Here is a 7,094-nt window from a genome sequence, read left to right as displayed (position 1 = left end):
GACAAGTCGGAGTACATGAACAGTACGTGTTGTCCAAACCACATTTAGGAAACATTGTTCTCCAAGGGACGCAATTAGTTAGAGATGCAATTTTCTCTACAAAGTAAAATATTCTGCATTCTTATGCCATGTGGGATAACTGTACCCCATGTGCCTGAGGACCAGGCTCATAAACTTGTAATTCTAAAAAAGTTTCAATATTCTGTCTTTGAATTACCAAACTTCTTTCGAGTGTCCTCCTTTTTCTTTCCCCAAACAATGATGCCATCTACCTCAAAGTTAACCCAACCTTCCAATGAATCCACAATATGTCGTTTGGAAGCTTCTGTTTTTCCCTTTCTTCTTCTCTCCCTCCTCTTTCTGCCTTTAAATCAGCAGTAATTTCCTTCTTCTCTTAAGAGTCACCTACTTTTTGAAATACTCTTGCCCTGTCAAAAAGTTCTTCCTTTCTTGAAATAATTCTTACTGAGAACAGTTCAAGCAGTTGGTTCCATTTCTACCATTTGGGGTCAAAGTGTAAATCTAATTCCTCTTCATCATAACACCCTTCAAATAAATTAAGACAAGAACCACATCCCTCCTGGGTTTTCTCTTTCTCTCAGTCCCTTGGACACCTCCCACAGAGAAGTCCTAACCACCTTTCTATTCTGGTTGAAGGACTCTACATTGTCTCTCCCCAAAAATACAGACCTGAAAGAAAATTCTGGTTGTAACAGAAGGGAAAATGGTGACCCTCTACCATCTTAGATTCATTGCCTAGGGCCTGGCAAATCTGATTGACAAAAGAGAGATTAATAAGAGAAGAAAAATCAAAGTTGTTTAACACTTGCACCAGGAACTTGGGGGACATGGAAGGAGAACATGGAAGAGATGGGGTGAGAGGCCCTTGGGGAGGCTGACAATGTCAGCCTTTGTCTTGACTTGTATCTTGATTTTGCTTCTTTCTTTCCAGAGTTGCCTTCTGCCCCTACTACCCCTTTCCCATGTGTCCACCCATTAGAAGTTGCCTTAGACTTGTGGCAGGCTTTTGGGCCTCCGTGGCCCTGCAAGTGCTCAGTGCAGAGTCAAAGGGGTAGGGAGAACTTGGACAGATACAGCATCTTCACAAAAGAACATACATTTTTAGTGAAGTGACAAGATAAAAGACTTGGAGTTCCCAGGAAAGTGTGGAAAGGCAAATATATGGAGAAGCTAAGAGTAGATAAGGGCTAGTTTTGGCCAAGTTTGTACTGTAGATTTCTCTGGTGCCGATAAGAGTCTAGAGTCCCCTCCAGTAGTTAACATCCATCTTTCTTGGTAGAGATGGAGAGGGAGGACATATTTACAAATTTCTGCCTGGCTTCTAGGCGAATGGAAGGCAGAGAACTTTATTGAATCTGCTTCTTCACAAGTGCCTTCAATTCAAAATAACCCTGTGCCAGTATTTTGGGGGGACTTGTTCTGCTGCCCTTCACGATTACAGTGTGAACAGTTTAGCCTGCACTGGGGTCTCAGCATTCACATTCTAGATGGCATACTTCTACGAGTGGCCTGGTTTTAAGGATGGGAATGTGCACAGTATCAGGAGCAAGGGTTGACTGATACCAAGTATAGGTACTGGAGGAGAACAGGAGTAGGAAATTAGTTTGTCTTCTAAAGAGCAAAAGCTGCTACAGCCATTTTGTGCAATGTTTATTATTGATGCCTAGCTGTCACGCAGCACAGTAATGGCTGATGTCAAAACCTGAAGGGCTGCCAAGCAAATGAGGGATTTGTCAGATTACATTGGCCATGTATCGAATCTGACAACAGCAGTGAACTCTAGATAAGTGGACTCAGTCTTCATAGTGTGGAGTTCCTTATATTAGCAACAGATAAACCCTGAAGCTTATTAGCATGTGACTGAGGGGCACTCAGGACCCCAGACTGTTAAGGGATGCAAGCTCTGAAAGGGATCCAGCCATCCACACTCACAAAAGCAAAGAAAGCAGATTCTTAGTGTGAAAGATATTTGATAGAATTAGTGTGCAGAGAGAGAGAGGAGAAAGAATATCAAGCTTTCCCAGTAAAACCTTCAAATGACCAATTTCCTGGTGGGCAAATCTCTCAGCCAAACAGGAGCCTGAAGTAGGGTTGCTGAGGCCCAAGAGCTTGCCACAAGCCTACAGCACCTCTGGCAGGAACAGCAAGAAAGGGGTAAGGCAAGTCTGGAACAAAAGGAGCAAAATTAAAGTATAAATCAAGATAATGGCTGCCATAGTCCCTGCTAAGGATAGCTGTCCATGTGTCTCGTACCCATGTTTCTCTTTCAAGTGTCTCTGTGTGTCTCTCCTCCACATATCTCCTTCCAAGTCCCCCAAGTGTTTAAGTACAAAAAGGCCAGAGAAGCAAGACCCCCAGAGCCCACCTGTCTTCACCTGCCTTCTGTGTCATAGAGCTTCACCTGGCTGCTCCTCTCCACCCCACCTCCTGCTCAAGAAGTCCAGTTCATGGTATACTGGGACTTGTAATCCAAGGTGGCTGCCTGTAAGTGGGGGTAGAGTAAATGGTGTCCATTCAAGTCTCTGCAATCCTCCTTTTCTCTTCACAGAGATGCCTCTGTAATAAGTTCAGTGCTTCAACACACACAAAGTTTATTTCTTGTTTATTTATCTCCACTGTGGGCTCCTGTATGGGTTGCTCTCTCCTAAGTAGACGTTTGTGATCCACTTCCTTCTCTGGAACTGTCCACAGGTTGTTCTCAAGATTGCCCTGCAGGGCCTCCCTGGTGGCACAAGGGGTTAAGTCTCAACACTATCAAGCTATCACCAGCCACTGCACCATGAGTTTGATCCCCGGCCAGGGAGATACCCACATGGCGCAGCAGACCTCTCGTGTCTCGCCCGCTACTCCTCTCAGCAGTATATTTCAGTCAGTCTGCCTGTTCTGTTCCCCACTCTGTCTCTGGGGAATCCTCTCTCCATCCCCCCACACCTCTGGCCTGTATGCACAAATAAATAAAAATTAAAAAAAAAAGAGACTGCCCTGCAGATGGGGTAGGGGCAGGGAAGCCCATCCAGCCCCAACTTGAGGGGAAAAGAACATGGTCATCACCCAATGGGAGGATGTTAGGGCAGGTGTGGGAGTTGAGGGCATCACTTCTGCCTATAATCTGTGGAGTAGAACTGGATGACAGGACCCACATCACCACAGGGCGCTGGGAAATACAGTCTAAGGTTATGCCCAACAATGTCTTGTCTCTTCCAATCCAAAGTGGAGATTCCCTATGAGTGGCGAGTAACTTTTTAGTGTGAAAATCTTTTGACTGCATGAGTCCCTGAAAGGTCTCAAGACCTCCAGCACTTGGAGGCCACCGCCCTTGACCATCAGATGATCCTTAGGTGGGTGTATTTAATGGCACGACAGTAGGACATCGGCAGGAAATGCAGCACTTTTTCACCTTGCTAACCATTTCACATTCAGGGTTAAAATGCCCTTCTTCAGTTTCCTGCCTCCCCAGCCAACTGCCTGCCCTGCACATCAGGAACCCCACGATGGGCTGTGACCTCTCAGTTCTGGATGTCTCTGTGCTATGCATTGTCTGTGGCTTGGGGCCTCCTCTCATCTCAGCCAATGCATGGCTCTCCCTGCATAGGCCTCAATAGCCTGTCCCCACTGAGTCAGTTTTCACCTCTCTCCCTTGGCAATGACCAACAGAGGGGCAGCCACACTCCCTTCTGATGCCCAAGAGGGTGTTCGCCCTCCGCCCCCTGGACCAGCATCCCTTCTCCGAGGCTTTCCTGACAGGCATAATAACCTTTTCACTCAGCTCAAACAAATCTGCTGGTCCCCTCCCCTACACCTCAGTGGCCTCTGGGATGCCATGCTTCTCCCCCTCCATCAGCATGACACCCACACCTCGGCAGCTCCCAGCACTCAAGAGGAAGCTCCCTGTGTGCCAAGATTATTCTGTTTTAGATCCTGCCCTTCTAATGCCTTCTGGTGAGGATCAACCTGAAAGCAGACCTTATAGCTCCTGCACGATCTTTGGAGCTTCCAGCACTTTCTTCCTGTCTTTTCCCACCAGGGCTGAACGGGTTTGTCTGAGGTGGAGAGGGCTCTCTGGACAGAAACCTACTCTCCTGTTTGTACCCCAAGTCCCTCTAGAGATGGTGTCTGGATCCCAGAATCAGGAATCATGGTCTATTCCTCTCCTACCATCTCCCCCTCCCACCCCCCATGGCAAATGGCAGCTTCTCATCTCAATGTACAAATGTCAGAGGTTATGGGAGAGAAAAATGAAACATTGTGGTTTGCGTCTCAAGTTATGAGTCTGCTGTGTGCAAACAGGAGTGCAAATGGGTTAAGTGGTTTCTGGGCAACAATTACACTTACAGACACTTTAGAGACAAAGAGGACTTGTTCCAAAGGCAAGGCTTTCAAGTAGGCACTGTGGGGTTGTTACACCATCCAACTGGAGCCTTTAGGGTCAGGGGCACAGGGTGTTTGGAGAAGACTTGGGGGGAAGTCTGCAGTACCTCGGAAAATGCCCTGTGAGGGAAGATGAGAAGTGGTAAGTGAATTTCAGGCCATTATTATCGGGAATAGTTTTCTGGTCCCAGCGCCTGCCTTATGACCCCACTTCGCTGAAACTCAAGCAGGACTTCCTCCTCCAGTGTGACCTTAAATAGATGGGTGCACGGTGTTGGGTGGAAGAAACCCAGGTAGCAGGGAATGCTGAGAGCAACACAACCGGCCCCACCTGCCAGGACCAGGGTCACATGTCAGGAATGCCAGGACACGCTCACCATGACATCCAGATTTCTGAGCACTCCTACACACCTTCTCCTGGATAAGGACACTCACCTTGACCAAAGTCCAGTCAGCTTCCTGGAACTTCTCTACCAGCTCCTGACTTTTGGTCTGCCCTGTTTGTCTGCACTGTCCAGTTTTAGCAAGACTCCTGCTGAGTTAGTTTAGCAAAAATCCCCACCCTCAATACCTGCTCACCCTCCATCCCTGATTGGGTTCCTTCTCCTGCGCTGTGCCTTGATCTCTCACATGCTTTAGGGTTGTTTTTGAGCCAACAGAAAAGAAACCCCCAGCTCTGATTCCCCTATACCATAACTAACTCTGCTGTAAAGGCTTTTGTGTTCAAAAACCTTGAGATAGTTTTCCATTTTATTTCCCATAAATATTAAAGGAGAGAAAACATGCATCCTTCATGCGTTGGATGGGTTTAAAATATATGCTGCCAATCAAAAAGAAAATAATAACTGCAGTGGATTGAGCTCTTCAGATATGTTATAATTCATGAGTTGCCCAACGATTTCAAAACAAAAATGACAATGATGGAAATCATTGTGGGATCTTTAGAGATTTTGAGAAAACTAGGAGATAAAGGGACAGGACAAAGCATTTATCCCGCTGCCCCCACATGAGCTGTACTTCATGACATGCCAGTGCGAGGTGTGCTGTCTCTCAGCTCCCAGGGCACTCTTCCTGGCTCTCTGCCATGACATTGGAGTGGGGCCCTGCAAACATTTCCTGGTGCCTCCCAGCACAGGGAATAAGAAACAATGAAATATAAGGGCGCCTGATGTGACCGGATAGGAAATAGAGCACCCAGTGACTATGTTTCCACCAAGTTCATTCTCAAACTGACCTGAGAGTCTGATATAATCACTAGCTTATTAAAAAAAAAAAAAAAACTTGAGATAAAAGAAACCAAGAGAATACAATAGCTACATCCAAAATCCGTGAGATTTTATAGGACAAATGAGGAATTTTTTCGACAAATAAATAGCAAATAAAAAAACAGTTGGGACATGGAAGGGAGAGGGCCGAAGCCCACAGATTTTTCGAAACTTAATGAATAGCACCAAAAACTCTGTGTACCTTGTTTGGGTCCTAATTCAGATAAAATAAATATTTATGAGAGCATCAGGTCTTTATGCTGACTCAATACTAGATGGTGCTAAGGAATTTTAGATAGGATCATGTAATCTGTGTATATTTTTGAAAGAGTTCTTATCTTTTGGAGAGATGTATTTACATACTTTGGGATCAAATGATATAAAATCTCGGGATTGTTTTAAAAAATATTCTAGCAAAGGGTGGCGTAGTGGAAATACAGATACAAGTGCAATTGATCTCATTAATGGGGAAGCTGGGTGATGGGTACATGGAGGTTCGTTATAAATATATTCATTATATTCAAGCACACTTTAATATGTGTTTGAACATGTCATCATAAAAAGTTTAATGAAATAAAATATATGCTACCCCAAGTGGCACATTATCTGCATATTAATAATAACCAAATTCATATCTTATATTGCATTTTACAGAGCACTTTTCATACATAATTTAACGTAATCCTAACCTCAGGCCTACAAGATTGGTTTTATTATCTTCATTTCATAAGGAACAATCTCAGAGTGCCTGGGCACTGGCTCAGAGGCCCGGAGCTAGCAGGAAGCAGAAATGCAATTCAGGCTCAACTAATTCATCCTAAATCCTACACTCCACCTGGTGAGACAGAAGGAAAGCCTGGTGATCCTGGTGAAGTCACTTCATTTCTCCACCCTAGAAAAGGGGAACAATAACACCTAACGTGTCTTCTTTGTTGTTGGGAAATTCAAGTCTGATAATTTCTGGAAAAGTGCCGTGTAAATGGTAAAGTGCCTTGTGAATCCAGATGGTCATAGACGGCTTTGTGACAGGACTCTCTGCCCGGTCTTGGCCTGCTGGGCTGGTTTTGCACAACGCAAAGTTGAGCAAAGCCAAGAACCCCCCATAGTCCCTTTCTCTACCTCTCTTCATGTTCCAACACCCATCTCTGACACCGATATTAACTAATAACTTAAGCGGTTTCTTCCTTGTGGCTCACGTGACTGCTTGCTTTGCCACTGCTGTGCTGCGCTGTTACGTAGCTTGGGGAGCAGGGAGACCCAGAGCAGCTGTTTGTAACTGAAAGTTTTATGGCTTGTTTTTAGACTAGTGAAATGAGTAGGAAACTGCATGGTGTTTTCTGCTGTTGTCCAGAATTCTCTGTTAGATTATTTGCACCAAGTCATCCGCACCCATGAATTTCCATCTACCAGCATTGGAAAACAAATGAGACACTTCTGATT

Source organism: Talpa occidentalis, unplaced genomic scaffold (genome assembly GCF_014898055.3).
Source record: "Talpa occidentalis isolate TD23 unplaced genomic scaffold, MPIMG_talOcc4v2.1 talOcc4.569, whole genome shotgun sequence".
Classification (NCBI taxonomy): Eukaryota; Metazoa; Chordata; class Mammalia; order Eulipotyphla; family Talpidae; genus Talpa; species Talpa occidentalis.
This window is presented reverse-complemented; position numbering follows the sequence as displayed.